Below are 16,502 nucleotides of genomic sequence, written 5' to 3'. Positions count from 1 at the left end.
GGGGCGTCTTCGCTGGCCCCCAACTCCTAGGCACTCGGCAGCCACCCCCTCCCCCAACAATGGCGTGGCCTGCATGTGCAGTGTGCGTAGAGACAGGGCCTATAGCCCTCTGCTCTGTCAGACCCTGGGCAGGGCTCCAACCTTGGCTGCACCCCACCCCCTCGAGCCGACTTGTCTGCTGTGACTGCTTCTCTTTGGAGCAGAGCTGGATTTTGGAAGCTAGGTCCACAGACTTCTGCCTCAGTGGCCACTCCTCTCTCTGCTCTTATCTGGTTATGCCTTGCATGGAATCGGGTCTGGACAGAGCTGTAGCACACATGGGCTGAGCATGTAGGTTTATGAATTTATTCATCCTGGGTTATATAAATAAAGGCCTTGGGCCTCGGCTTAGACAGCCAATTGTGACAAATCAAGGTTTAAACAGTAGGAGCTATTGGAAATATTGGCCACAGCGGAAAAATGCAGTTTTTACTTGCGCTGCACAGAGAAAAGCCCTAAGATGAAGCGTTGACTTTGCAGTCGCAGTACCCAGGGTGGGCTTTCTCACAGGCAGAAAGCCTCCTCCAATAGGAAAGAGTCTTGAAATTGTTACCGGGAACTGTGAAGTTTCAGCTTCTCCTATTTGGACTGAATCCCAAGGTCACTCCCATCATGAGCCATTGCCCCTTCCCCGGCTAGAAGAGGGCAAATTAAAATCGGCAGCGGGGAGGAAAGGGCCAGTTGTGTTAGATCATGCGCCAGAACCCCTTCTCCTGCCTCTTGATGTGACTCAGCCAGCCCAGGAAGCAGCATAGAGACGGTATTCTGTGGTTTATCGTTGTCGGGACTTGGGGAAGGAGTTTACTCCTACATGTGCAAGGAAAGGGCAGCTATCATCACAGATGGGTGAGTCCTCACAGATGCAGAGCTGTGTGCTTGGACAGACTGATCAAGGCTAAAGGTAATGACTGGCCCTCCAGCTGCTGGACTCCTGTGTCTCCACGCAATCCCACCATAGCTAGCCATCTATCTATCGCTATTCGTCTATCTATCATCTATGTATGTATGTATCTATCCATCTTGGCTTCCCAGCCAGGAAAGGAAGAAATGGGGCATTTTTCAGTAAACCCTATAGATCTTGTATCCTCAGACATCTTCTTCTCCAGTTCCATCCCGGTCTATACAGTTCCCAACCACTGATCCCATCGCACCCATCATTTGACTAAAATGAGCACATTAAAATGTTCCTGCAAGTTCTCCTAGAAATAGGGCCTTATTAATCCTTTCTAGGGAATAACTCCATTTAAAAAATGCTTCCTTCCACTTATTAGAGAAGTAACTATGGATCACAAATAATTTTGTGGTATTTTGTATTTTCTGGCACAGGTTGAAACCTGTTTTCGACCACCCCTTTTCTAGGCATGTTTCAACAAAGTGCAGGAGCCTCATAATGTGTGGGATATGCAGGGTGACCGGGTGGAAGTGCGCATCCCAGTCAGGGCCACAGAACAGTCAAATGACTTCCCTTGTTCCACAGTGATCATAGCCATGGGAATGCTGGGAACACACTGTGCATCACTACCTACTCCACCCTTCCTGAAGGCAAGTTCATCATAAGCACGCTCAGACCCCATGTGCAGCCCTGTCTTTGCCGTTGCTGGTCTTCAAATTGGAAGTGTTAGGTTAAAATGACAGGATGCCACTGTTTGGACAAAGATTGTGCACTAGGCCCCAAAGGATCTGGCTAATGGTCACAAAGATGTTCAGGATGATGTTCTGTATTACTAACTGAATCTAAGCTGTTTATCAGAACTTCCTAGAAATCAGGATTAGAGAGATAATAGCAAAATCTCCCTAATAGGCCAGTTCCAATTGGCATCACTGTGAAGTTTCCACTGCCTTAATCCTTCTGCAGAAAGGTAACCTGAAGCTACCTGGTATTAATACAATCAGTTATTTTTCTAGTCTTTTTACCTACCTTGCAGATGAACTTTTTAAAAATATTTGAAAGAGTTATACAGAGAGAAGAGGCGGAGGAGGGGGAAATCTTCCATCTGCTGGTTCACTCCCCAATTGGCCGCAATGGCTGGAGCTGTGCCAATCTGAAGCCAGGAGTTTCTTCTGGGTCTCCCACACACTTGCATGGGCATAGCCCAAGGACTTGGGCCATCTTCTACTGTTTTCCCAAGCCATAGCAGAGAGCTGGATTGGAAGTATAGCAGCTGGGACTTAAACCAGTGCCCATATGGGATGCCGGCACTGCAGATGGCAGCTTTTACCCACTATGTTACAGCACTGGCTGCACAGAACTTTTAAGTGACCAAACTGCTTACTGGTTCTCTGACTATAACATAGACTTCCCTTCCTTGGCTCACTGGAACACTTGCTCCATTTTTATGGAATTGTGTTGCCAGATTCTAGAATAGAAAATAAAAATCAGTTAAGATCTTTAAATTACTGCAATTTTGTCCTTTAGTAGAAGTGATGTATGCAATTCTGTTACCCAATAGATTTATTTTCTATCATGGTATCAGGAAAAACAAAATAATGTAATTATGAGTTAGACTGGCCATATTGCTTTTGTGTCTTTATTAGGCAAGGAGTTACGTTCAGTGGTCACGAACAAGTGGAACTAAAGGACTCTGATGTAAGTTTTTAGGCAATCTAAGATGGAGTTTATAAAATTGAAAGTGTATAAATCCTCTGACTTTGCAATCCCACTTCTGAGAAACTATTTTATAGCACTAAAAAGACCACTATAGGAATATATGCAAGAAGATGTTCTTTTAGCTCAGTTTATGTGGCAAAAAAATCAATAACTTTTGAGTTCCCATCTATAAAAGAGTGAATGAATAAAGTGTGACAAAGCCATAAAATAGAATTTCATGCAGCTACTGAAAAAAATGCATTAGCCGTATATACATTGAGCGGAGGTTTTGCCACTGTGTATTGTTAGTAAAGAAAAGTCAAGACACAGAAATGCATGGCCCATACATTATTTAAAATTTTTTTAAGAAAAATTTGACGGTTGTATATTCTATGAACTTAGAATGGAATGGAGAGAAATAAAAACATTACTTATACAGAATGTCAGAGAGGAGTTAGAAGAAAAGGAAATACTTTAACAACAAATTAGAATGCAAGTAGGGTGGTGGGCTCAGGTGGTGAGATGCAGAATGAAAGGACTCATATTGTTCTTTCTCCATGTTGCTTGATGGGAGGCATGATGGCCCTCAAAGACACAATGACAGGGGTCAGCACTGTGGCGTAGTGGATAAAGCCGATACCCCATATGGGTGCTGGTTCGAGTCCTGGCTGCTTCACTTCAGATCCAGCTCTCTGCTATGGCCTGGGAAAGCAGTAGAAGATGGCTCAAGTCCTAGGGCCCCTGCACCCACATGGGAGACCCAGAGGAAGCTCCTGGCTTCAGATTGGAGCAGCTCCAGCCATTGCAGCAGTTGGGGAGTGAACCAGTGGATGGAAGACTCTCTCCCTCTCCTCTCTCCCCTCTGCCTTTCCTCTCTCCCTCTCCTCTCTCTGTGTAATTCTTTAAATAAATCTTTTTTTAAAAAAGACATAATGACAAACACTCAGGCTAAATCCATCCTTGACTCCGTGAACTCCCCAGGAAGAGTAATACCCTGTGAGATGTGACATTGAGAGAAGAGCAGAAAAGCTTCCCTTTCCTATCAGATTATGCTGGCTGGCTGTGATTACTTTTCTGCCATGTTCACCAGTGAGCTTTCAGGGAAGGGAAAACCTTATGTTGATTAGCAAGGTTTAACTGCCTCCCATGGAAATTCCGTTGAACTTCATATATACAGAAGTAGTACATATTATGGTGGAGAATGTGCAAGAAGTGCTCTCTGTAACCTGTTTGCTACAGTTGAAAGGTGTGAAGCAAACCTTCTGTGAGTTCTTAGAAAATCATCTGGACCCTTCTAATGGCCTGGACATCAGAGATTTTACTGAAACTCAAAATTGGGTCCTGACACAAGCAGGTGTGGTCTCTAACCAGAAACATTTTCCTGGATGCTTTAGCATGAAGAGTTCATATTTGTAAGTCAAGAAGAGGTAGAAAAGCTAATCAAGGTGGATTCTGAACAGCCAGTCTTCGAGGCTGTCGTCAAGTGGGTGAAGCATGCCAAGCAGCAGTGAGAAGCCTTGCCTGAGCTGCTAGTCTGGTGGATGCCCCTGCTGACCCTTAAGTACATCACAGATACAATAGATACTGAGCCATTCGTCTGCTGTAGTTTATAATACAGGATTCTATTTGAACCAAATATGTTTCATCTGAGTCAGATGCAAGGGCTCAAAACAAGGTCTTGTCTAGAAGCTCATGAAGTGCTTATGCTGTTTGGAAGCCAGCAGCCTCTCCATTGATATGACAGAGAAATGTGATCCCAAGATTCAGGAGCAGAGCTTTTTTCCAAGTAGACGTGATGTAAGAGACATGATGTGACCTCAGCGTTCTTTATTTTTTCCCTCCAGAAACCTTTTATTTAAGGTATCATGCACTTCATAAATACAACTTTAGGAAAATAGTGATTCTTTCCCCTTAACTGTCCTTGCACACAAACTTCCACCATTCTTCCTCCTCCCTCTGCTATTCCCATTATTTTTTTTTTACTAAGATCAATTTTCAATTAACTTCATACACATAAGATTAGCTCTATACTAAGGAAAGTGTTCAACAAATAGTATGAAAATTAAACTGTTCCTCAACAGTAGAGACAATGGTTATTGAGTCATTGCATCTCAAATTCTCAATTTGACATCTATAGATTATCTTTTAGGTGCTCTATTAGTTATCACAGATCATGGAGAACATATGGTATTTGTCCTTTCGGGAATGACTTATTTCACAAAGTATGTTTTCCAGTTTTACCCATTTTGTTGCAAATGACAGGATTTCATTTTTTGTATCACTGTGTAGTATTTCAGGTGTACATATCCCATAATTTCTTTATACAGTCTTCAGATGATGGACATTTGGGTTGATTCCATATCTTAACTATTGTGAATTGAGCTTCAATAAACATGGGGGTACAGATAATGCTTTCATATGCTGATTTCATTTCCCTTGGGTGAATTTCCAGGAGTGGGATGGCTGGGTCATGTTATAGGTCTATGTTCAGATTTCTGAGGTATCTCCATACTATATTCCACTTTGGCTGTTCTGGTTTACATTCTCGCCAACATTTGTTTTTTTTACCCACATCCTCACCAACATTTGTTGATTTCTGTATGAAAGCCATTATAATGGGGGTGAAATGGAACGTGATTGTGGTTTTGATTTGCATTTCCCTGATGGTTAGTGATCCTAAGCATTCTTTCATGTGTCTGTTGGCCATTTGGATTTGCTCTTTTGAAAAACATCTAGGCCGGTGCCATGGCTCAATAGGCTAATCCTCTGCCTGCAGCGCCGGCACACTGAGTTCTAGTCCCAGTCGGGGTGCCGGATTCTGTCCCAGTTGCCCCTCTTCCAGTCCAGCTCTCTGCTGTGGTCCGGGAGTGCAGTGGAGGATGGGGTGCTTGGGCCCTGCACCCACATGGGAGACCAGGAGAAGCACCTGGCTCCTGCCTTCGGATCAGTGTGGTGCACTGGCTGCAGTGGCCATTGGAGGGTGAACCAGTGGTAAAGGAAGACCTTTCTCTCTCTGTCTCTCTCTCACTGTCCACTCTACTGTCAAAAAAATAATAAATAGATGTTTTTCTTTTTTATTTATTTCATTTAAGTCCTTTGCCCGTTTCTTAACTGGGTTGTTTGTTTTGTTGTTGAGTTTCTTGAGATCTTTATATAATACATATATTATATAAAGAAATAATATATAATTAACCCTTTAGGAGTTCAATAGTTTGCAAATAATTTCTTCCATCTGTCAGTTGCCTCTTCATTTTGTTGAGTGTTTTGCAGTGCAGAAGCTTCTCAATTTGATGTAATTCCATTTGTCAATTTTGGCTTTGATTGTCTGTGCCTCTGGGGTCTTTTCTGAAAACTTTTTGCCTTTGCCAATGTCTTGGAGGGTTTCCCCAATGTTCTCTAATAATTTGATGGTACCGTGTTGTAAATTTAGGTCTTTGATCCATTTTGAGTGGTTTTTGTGTAAGGTAAGGGTCTTACTTCATACTCTTCCATATGGAAATCCAGTTTTTGCAGCACCATTTGTTGAAGAGACTGTCCTTGCTCCAGAGATTGATTTTAGCTCCTTTGTCAAAGATAAGTTTGTAGATGTGTGTCTTAATTTCTGGCATTTCTATTCTGTTTTTGTGCCAGTACTGTTTTGATTATAACTGCCCTGTAGTATGTCTTAATCTGGTATTGTGATGCCTCCAGCTTTGCTTTTGTTGTATAAGATTGCTTTAGCTATTCAAGGTCTCCTGTGTTTCCATATGAATTTCTTATTTTTTCTATATCTGAGAAGAATGTTGCATTGAATCTGTAAATTGCTTTTGGTAGTATGGACATTTCAATGATGTTAATTCTTCTAATCCATGAACAAGGTAGAATTTTCCATTTGTGTGTGTGTGTGTGTGTGTCTTCTCTTTCTTTAATGTTTTGTAATCCTCATCATAGAGATCTTTGATGTCCATGGTTAAATTTATTCCAAAGTGTTGGATTTGTTTTTGTATCTGTTGTGAATGGGATTGATCTTAGAAGTTCATTCTCAGCTATGGCATTGTCTGTGTATATCAAGGCTATTGATTTTTCTGTGTTTTATTTTTTGCCAATTTACCAAACTGTTTTATGAGTTCCAATAGTCTCTTGGAGTCTTTTGGATCCCCTATATATAGAATCATGTCATCTGCAAATAGAGATACTTTGACGTCTTCCTTTCCAATTTGAATCCGATTTCTTTTTTCTTGCCTAATGGCTCTGGCTAAAATGTCCAGGATTATATTGAATAGCAGTGGTGAGTGAGGGCTCTTTGGTTCCAGATCTTGGTGGAAATGCTTCCAACTTTTCCCCATTCAGTAAGATGCTGGCTGTGGGTTTGTCATAAATTGCCTTGATTGTGTTGAGGAATGTTCTGTCTATACCCAAACTAAGGTTTTTATCATGAACAGATGTTGTATTTTATCAATTACTTTATTTGCAATGATTGAACTAATCAATGATTTTTCTTCTTCAGTTTGTTAATGTGATGTGTCATTTATTGACTTGTATATGGTGATCCATCCCTGTATACCACTTGGTCTGGGTGAATGATCTCTCAGATGTGTTGTTGGATTTGATTGGCTAGTATTTTGTTGAGGATTTTTGTGTCTATGTTCATCAGGGAAATTGGCCTGTAGTTCTGTTTCTCTGTTGTGTCTTTTTCAGGTTTAAGAATTAAAGTGATGCTGGCATCATAGAAGGAGTTTGGGAAGATTCCCTCCCTTTCAATTGTTATGAATAACATGAGAAGAATTGGAGTTATTTCTTCTTTAATTGTCTGGTAGAATTCAGCAGTGAAGCCCTCTGGTCCTGGGTTTTTCTTTGTGGGCAGGGCCTTTATTACTGATTCAATTTCTGTCTTGGTTATTGGTCTGTTTAGGTTTTTCTATGTCTTCTGGCTCAATTTAGCTAGGTTGTATATGTCCAGGAATCTATCCATTTCATCTAGGTTTCCCAGTTTGTTGGAATATAGCTCTTTGTAGTAATTTCTGATGATTCTTCCCATTTCTGTAGTATCTATTTTTATATTTCTATTTTCATCTCGTAATGATTTGGGTCTTCTCCCTTTTTTGGTTAATTGGGCCAATGGTATGTCAATTTTATTTTTTCAAAAAATAAGCTCTTTGTTTTAATGATCTTTAGTATTTTTTGTTTCAATTTATTTCCTCACTAGTTTTAATTTTTTTTTCTTCTACTAGTTTTGGGTTTGGTTTGATGTTGTTTTTCTAGGTCCTTGAGATGCATTGATAGCTAGTTTATTTGGTGCCTTTCCAACTTATTGATGTAGGCACCAATTGCTATAAACTTTCCTAACACTGCTTTTGCTTTATCCCATAAGTTTGATATGTTGTATTGTCATCTTCATTTGTTTCCAGAAATTTTTTTATTTCTCTTTTGATTTCTTCCGTGACCCACTGTTCATTCAGGAGCATGCTGCGCAATCTTCGTGTGTTTGCCTATGTTCTAGAGAGTCTTGAGTTGTTGATTTCCAGCTTCATTCCATTGTGGTCAGAGAAGAGGCAAGGCATGATTTTGCTTTTTTTTTTTTCAATCTGATGACTTGCTTTATAGCCTAGCATGTGGTCAATCCTGGAGAAAGTCCCATGCGTTGGTGAGAAGAATGTGTATTCTGCAACCGTAGGATGAAAAGTTCTGTAGATATCTGTTAGGTCCATTTGGTCTATAGTGTCAATTAACTCTGTTTCCTTGCTAATTTTCTGTGTGGTTATCTGTCTTTTGCTGAAAGTGGAGTATTGAAGCCCCCCAATACTATTGTATGGAATTCTATGTCTCCTTTAGATTCTTTAACACTTCTTTTAAATAGCCAGGTTCCCTGTAATTGGGTGCATATATGTTTTAATGGTCAAATCTTCATTATGAATTGTTCCCTTGATCATTACATAGTGCCCTTCTTTGTCTCTTAACAGTTTTTGTGTTAAAGTCTATTTTGTCTGATGCTGGGTCTTAGTCCACCCATACAGGATGGACTGGGTCCCAGGAAAGGTAAGTGCGCCGCTCGCCCGTTCCCCAGCCTCCCAATCCCAGAGACAATCAGACGCAGCAGGGAGCCAAGTCTAGCAAGGACTCATTTACTTCGTGCGAAACAGAACCTTTTATAGCACAAAACTGCAGAGTCATTGGGGCAGGGCTAAGGACCAACCAATCACTTAAATTGTCATTTTACGGGGGGATTTCTATAGGACTAGCCATATGTCTATACACTTGTTACTAGTTTTGTTACCTCCCCTGATGTTGCGCAGCCAATTAGTTTTAGTGGTAAACAACTTTGGATTCCTGTGCTTTCTTTAGTTGGATATCCCTTTTTCTCCAAATTAGGGAATTTTCTGTAATTATTTCACTTATTTCTTTTCAGACCTTCAGGAAATCTTATGACTAATATGCTGGGTCATTTGGTAGTATCCTATAAATCTCCAACACTGTTTTTTAGTTTAATTTCTTTTTTTTTGTCTGACTATAAAATTTTGAGAGATTTGTTTCCTAACTCGGATATTATTTTTTCTGCCTCAGCATATCTGTTAAGGGTTTTCACTGCATTTTTTATTTGATATATTCAATTCTTCATTTCTAATATTTCATGTTTATTTTTCTTTAAAATATCAGCTTCATGGGAATGTTTTTCATTCATGTCACATTTCTTTAATTCATAGATTTGTTTGTGATTACTTCTAAGTAACTTTTTTGAATTCCACTTCCAGCATTTCCTCAATCTCTTCATGTTTACATTCTAGTATTGAAATAATGTTGCTGTGTTCCTTTGGGGGCATCATGTTTTCTTTTTTCTTGTTACTTGAATTGTTGCATTTATTTTTAGGCATTTGTGAAGATGCTTGCTGTTGTTGTTTTTTTTTTTTAAACCTGTGATGGCTTTTATCTTTGGACTATTTCTCTGTGGTTTAGTGAAGTGTCTGCTCTTTCAGTGAATTTCCAGAGGTGTGTACTGTATGTGGCCAGGGAGCTCTGTATAGTGGTACAGTATGAGGGGAGCATCTTTGGTGACAACCAAGTTTGGCATGGTGAATCTTTTTCATCAGGGGAGGGTTTGATCAGCTCTGTTGACGTAGTCTCATGCTTACCTCCTCTCCTCCAAGGAGACCAATGTCTGGGTGCTAGGCCCAGTGGGTACAATATTCATCCATACTGCCCCAAGAACCAACCAAAGTATCCATGCAGTCCTCTGCATGAGCATTGATCTTGTAGTGGTGACCCTCACCAGGGAATCAAGGAGCCCCAAGTATGTGGAGCCACCCACAGTGCCCAAAGACCCAGCCACACCCTGTACCTTCCCACACAGCCATAGTATTTTCATAGTCCCAGCTCAGGAGGCTCCCACAGTCACCAGCACCGAGCCCCCTGTCAAATCAGTCAGACTCGGGCATCACCTCTCATCTGGTTGCTGGGCATGCATGTGCACAAAAGTTACATAAGTCCTAAACAGCACCGGCCCTCTCTTGGCTAGTTACAGGATGCTGGTGCTGGGTGGTCAGAGTGAGAGAAATATGTCCCCCTTTTTTCCCCTCTAGGTTGGCAGGTACACTGTTCCCCACAGGGCTCAAAGCCAGACTCACACCAGATTCTTCCTGCAGCTTTACCAGCAGTGGCTTGGGCTGCTGCAGTCTGGTCTCGCCTTACTTCCAGAGCTATTGCTGAGGCTCTCAGCTGCTGGGGTCCTTTACTGTGTGTGTCCACACCCTCCACATAGATCCACAGTGTCCTGTAATTTGTGTGGAGTTTTGTCTGCTGTTTCTCCCTCTTTCCTGAGATTGCATTCCCCCCTCCCAACCCTTTTTAAAAAAAACTGTCTTCCTGGGGCCAGGGTTGTGGCATAGTGGGTAAAGCCACCGCCTGCCATGCTGGCATTCCATATGGGTGCTGGTGCAAGTCCCGGCTGCTCCACTTCCGATCTAGCTTTCTGCTATGGCCTGGGGAAGCAGTACAAGATGGCCCAGGTCCTTGTGTTCCTGTACCCACCTGGGAGACCCAGAAGAGGCTCCTGGCTCCTGCCTTAGGATTGGTGCACCTCCAGCCATTGCGGCAATCTGGGGAGTGAACCAGTGGATGGAAGACCTTTCTCTGCCTCTTCTTCTCTCTCTGCATAACTCTTTCAAATGAAATAAATAAGCCCCCTCTGTATTCCACCATCTTGGACTCCTCCTCTCAGTATTCTTCTATGACTGATCCACGTAATTGGTGGCTATGACAGCTGCTCCCTCCTGAGTTCAGTGAAATGTCTAGACTATACAGCAGACCAGAATGGGTCCTGGTATTTTGTGGCCCCTGTGAATGTCCAATGAGGCCTTGCTGGAGCCACAACCCCAGGAGATAGGACCTATGTCTCTGGGGGCTTTGAATGGAACAGGTATCATAATGCTATAGAGCAATATGGTCCAAAAGTTGACCAGTGGAGCATGCTGGGAGATATGCAGAAGCCCAGAGGGGTGTTGGTTTGATAGTGGCCAGTGGAGTGATCTACTGTCTAGGAGGATGCATTGATTTGAATATTTTAAATTCAGTTGAGAATGATCCTTGCACAGGGCACTGGATTGGTATAACTAATATAACTAATGTTGTACCACTAGGCACTAAGCATGCTGGAGCTGGAATAGCTCTATTGCATGACCATATTTATGTGGTTGGGAGATTTGAAGGCACAGCTCACCTTTCCTTTGTTGAAGCATATAATATTCAAACTGATTTCTGGGCAACTATCAGTAGTATGATCAATCCACAATGCTATGCAGGGACCACAGTGCTTCAGGGGGAGCTCTATGCAATTGCAGGATACCATGGAAATTCCCTGATGAGCAGCATTGAATGCTATGATCATGTCACCAACAGCTGGGAAGTAGTGACGTCCATGGGCATTCAGCACTGTGATGCTGGTGTGTGTGTTCTATGAGAGAAGTTACCATTGTGGGACACCCTCCAAGGTTAGTGACCAGTCCACAGGACAGTTTGTAAGAGTCAAGGATTGTTTCCAGAATGTCATTCTTGATTTATGAACAGTGTTAATTACAGGCACAAGTGGTGCCTGTACTTATTTTGTACTTATTTGACCTATACTGCCCCCTTGCATTGGAAGCTGGTAGGGTGTATAACACAAAGGAAGAGAATGCACATTGTATGGATATGAGACCAGGTCACCTCTCCCTCTTCTGTGTAGGGCACTTTGTTGTCATTTAACTGACCATGTGCTTGGGAGATAGACACACACACACACACACGGATCTCCCATTCCATTCTGGAGGAAAAAAGCCCTGTCCAAACTTTGGTGTCTTGGGAAAGAGATTCATCTAACTTTTAGTGCAGCAGGGTTGGTACATCAGAACTGAGTTAGAAGTGAAGTAGACTGAATTTAACAGAATGTGAGTGAACCCAAGGTCTTTCTATAGAAGAGTGTTGTGCATCTTGCTGGAAACTGTCTGAAAGAGTCTAGTGAACTAACGTTGAGATGAGGACAGATAGAGTATATGTGGGAGTTTGGCATACCTGGGGAGAAACTAGAAGTACGTGTGATTTCTTTTTTAAGATTGATTTATTTGAAAGAGTTATACAGAGAGAAAAGGAGAGGGAGAGGGAAAGAGAGAGCAGTCTTCCATCCGCTGGTTCACTCCCCAGATGACCGCAATGGCCGGAGCTGCACCAATCCAAAGCCACGAGTCAGGTCGTCCATGTGGGTGCAGGGGCCCAAGGACTTGGGCCGTCTTCTACTGCTTTCCCAGGCCATAGCAGAGAGCTGGATCGGAATGGGATGCTGGCACTGCAGGTGGAGGCTTTACCTGTTACGCCACAGCGCTGGCCCCGTGATTTCACATCTTATTCCCTGCCAGGACTTACTTAGCCATGGCAATGTTTCTGTTAAAGGGGTGAAAGTTTTTCATTTTGTTGAATCAAACATAACTACACTTCCACCCTATTTAAGGAGAGGGTGTGGATGGCAGCAGCCTAATAATTCAGCTATCTGAGTTACTACCCCATCCTTTTAAGAGCACACTTCCACGAAGGAGTGCTTTTTCAATGCTGTTTGGTACATTTAGTCCTTTTCCTGCTATAAGTTTCCCATCTCTACCTGCAGAGTGGATTTTATCCATCCTAGGACAGAATAATCAAGGACAACCACTTTTTTGTGTGTGCTAGTTTCAGTACTTCTGCCATCACTACTTCAGAGCTGCCATTCAAGGCTCCTCTGTGTAATGGAATAAAAGTCTTGCTTTGAGTATTGGGAGCATGAGGACATTGTAACATAAACAAAGATGTACTTTCCATTCAGTCTGAAATTCCAACTTTTTCCCTCTTTCCTTGAGTTGCATTGGCCTACAAAGTTAATTTCCTTTCCAATTTAAACACTCAATCAACTGCCTCAAAAAGAATTAGCACTACAAGTTGGTTCAAAATTCCCATCTAGAACTAGTATTTTTTCATCAAGGATTTTTTATTACCATAGTTTATATGTAGATTCTATATTTTGACACAAAACTGTATACACTTATGGAGTACCATATGATGTTTAGACAAATGCATATATTATATAATCAAATCAGCATAAGCATATCTTGTATAAATATTAAAAACCCTTCTAATTTTTTGGAAATATACAGTATTTTGTCATTATCTATAGTGATCCTACTGTGCAACAGAATAAGAGAATTTCTAACTAACTTAGCACCCATTGGCCAACCTTTTGCCATCCCTACCCTTCTCTACTCTCCCCAGCCTCTGGTGACCATTATTCTGCATTCAACTTCTATGAGATCAACTTTCCTAATTATAATTTTAGAAGTCTAAAAAATTAAATGCTCAAGCACATGAATTTTAATTTACTGTGCAATAGTCACATTTGAACTGTTCTGTAGGCCTGAAAATAGTATTTTAAATATATGTTGATCATGAAAAATCAGGTAACTAAACTATTCATATCAGATAATCCTATAAGTCTAAAAGGATGGCTGGATACATAAGAATATGTACATGTGGGTTTAAGTTTTAATTATTTTTTAAATTTTTATTTAAGGTATACAAATTTCATGTATACAGATTCAGGAACATAGAGGTACTCTCCACCCTACCCTTCGTCTGCTCACACCCTCCCACTTCCTCCTCCTCCCTGTTCTATTCCCATTCTTGTTTTTTACAATGATCTATTTTCAGTTAACTTTATACTCATGAGGTTAACCCCACTAAGAGTTCAACAAGTGGTAGGAAGAAAATACACATCATATATATATAATTAGTATTTGCTATGCTATGGAACTTTAATTCCTTATTTATATTTTCTGGTTTTCTTTTCTTTTTTTTAATGTCTTACTTTATTTGGGAAGCAGACACAACACACACACTCATATTCAACCTCCCTTCTGCTGGTTCACTCTCCAAATGACTGTAATAGTCCTCCTCTGGGGCCAAAACAGGGAGCCAGGAACTCAACCCAGGCCTCCTACACAGGTGCAGGGACCACTTTTATCACCTGCTGTCTCCCAAGCAACATGTTAGCAGGACGCTGAAATCCAGAGAGTAGTCAGGACTTGAAATCAAGCACTTCAATTAAGGATGCAGGCACGTCCACTGGCGTTATAATCACTAGGCCCCAGCCCCACTCTGTTTTCTAAAGGAACTTGTATTAAGCAGCCGGGACTCATATCAGCACCCATGTGGGATGCCAACATCACAGGTAGTGGCTTTTCCTGCTATGCCACAATGCTGGGCCTGGGATTTATCTTCTAACCAATCACCCAATGACTTACTGGGACCCTGGAAAATGGTTCTTAAAATTCAGTGTACAAAAGCATTATGTGGGAGGCGGTGCTGCGGCATAGTGGGTTAAGCCATCACCTGCAATGCTGGCATCCCATATGGACACTGGTTTGAGTCCCAGCTGCTCAGCTTCTGATCTGGCTCCCTGCTGGCTGATGTGTCTGGGAAAGCAGCAGCAGATGGCCCAAGCATTTGGGCCCCTGCACCCACATGTGAAACTTGCAAGAAGCTCCTGGTTTCAGCCTGGTCCAACCTTGACTGTTGTGGCCATTTGAGGAGTGAACCAGCAGATGGAATATCTGTCTCTCCCCCTCTTTAACTCTACCTTTCAAATCAAACAAATACGTCTTTAATATCCAATAGAGACCTTGGAGCCTGCCAGCACACTTGCAGTACCGTGTGATTCTGGTGAAGGTCTTGAGAGGACACTGTGGGAGCAGCACTCCACCATGTGACCTAGTACATTGCCATTTCTGCTGGAACATCTGAAGTGTCAGGGCTCTCTGGTTCTGGGGAATTCACTCTGTTGACAGGCCCCACTGCTGACAATTATTCCCTTATATTCTGTTACAGCCAGTCTAGCACAGGTCTTTATTCTGTAGAGTTTGTGGCTCCCTGGCACGGGCGTCCCCAGTGTGGTTCTCCAGGTGGTTCTTTTCTTTCCGTTATTGGTTAAGATGAGAGGCAGCTAAGAAAGTGACTGATGTAAGGCCACGTTTCAAGATGTAATCCTAATGTAATGATACTGTTGGATTCCTTAAGGCTCCAATGAACGAACACCTCAGAAAATGTTTGTAGCATCAACGGGCACCTCATCTGAATAATTTTCAAGGCTAATTTTCTGCAATGATGGAGTTAAACCTGGCATGAACCATGGATGAGGCAGAAAAAGCTCCCTTTGGAATTCAGGCTAACATTAAATTTGAATGAACTGATTTATCACAACCTTTTCTGATCTGTCAAATTGGATAAGGTGAGACTGCCCTCTGCTGCCTGGACGTAAAATAGCCTTTAATGTTTTATAACAGCACATACCCATGGATCAGGCTTTCCCAGAGGGGCAAGAGGTCAGTCTTTGTTAAAAGTTCTGGTATCACTAGATAATGTATAACACTTTTGTGATGTTGAAAACTCCAGGAAGTCATACCTTGAAAATGCTGGTCTCCCTAAGTCTCCCAGAATGAATCTCTTACGGACCTCTAGGAGTCATGACTTAATTTCCCAAGGCAACACTTACACAGCACTTCACATAAGGAATCCTGTATCTGATCTAATTATGCATCCTCCTGAGGACAGTACCACCCCTCACTCGCTCACCTCTTGATCCCTTTCCTTCATCATGGTCATTCCACCCTCAATTCCACATTACCCTTGCCTCCTCTTCACCGTGCCCTTACCTGTCTCACCCTCTTTCCTTCCTGACCTGCCTTCCATGGTTCCTGGACTGTGTGCTTCCTTCATACCTTGTGTCCCTTTGGCAAAATATGCCTCAAAACTACTTGATTTCTCTCTTGCTAGTTGACTGTAAACTGCACGGGCAAGGATCATATCTACCTTGGTCGTGTCCTAGTGCAGCACTGGTGCCATAGCCGGATCCCAAGGCTTTGCTTTTTTTGCCCCCAAGAACATGGATTCCTAGAGATGTCAAATGCAACTTAGAGCAGAGGGTCTTTTTGGTCTTTGGCAAGCATCATTTGAATGTCGTGGTGGGTAGTGAAATCAGAATATCCAGGACATAGAAAACAGTGGAACAGGAAAGACATCGGTAGTTTTAAGGTAATTAGGGAAGAAGTTGATGATTTAAAGGGGACAACCATTGAAGAAAGGGACTAGAGAAGATGAGCGCTAATTTTTGTACACTACAAATGAAATCTATGGGCTGTTCATAAACACAACTGTCTGGTCCAAAGCTTAAACCTTTGCTTCTTAAGAGCTCCAGGAGAATGGCTGGTCTTAAAAGAAGAAAGGTCTCATTCACTGAAGGGAAGTAGGGAATCACCAGTGTTGATTTCCAGATTTCGTAGGAGCAGAGTCGGGGAGTTAGAGTGAAGGAGGGACAGGAAGCGTGAAGTGACACTGGAAAATACAAAGCTAT

At 42.0% G+C, this 16,502-nt stretch overlaps 1 pseudogene; it reads left to right on the top strand.

Moving 5' to 3' along the window:
- The first annotated feature begins 3,148 nt into the window (after positions 1 to 3,148).
- On the top strand, positions 3,149 to 15,231 carry LOC133774263 (kelch-like protein 12; annotated as a pseudogene).
- The last annotated feature ends 1,271 nt before the right edge of the window (positions 15,232 to 16,502 follow it).

The sequence above is a fragment of the Lepus europaeus genome, chromosome 15 (genome assembly GCF_033115175.1).
Source record: "Lepus europaeus isolate LE1 chromosome 15, mLepTim1.pri, whole genome shotgun sequence".
NCBI lineage: Eukaryota > Metazoa > Chordata > Mammalia > Lagomorpha > Leporidae > Lepus > Lepus europaeus.
This window is presented reverse-complemented; position numbering and strand designations above follow the sequence as displayed.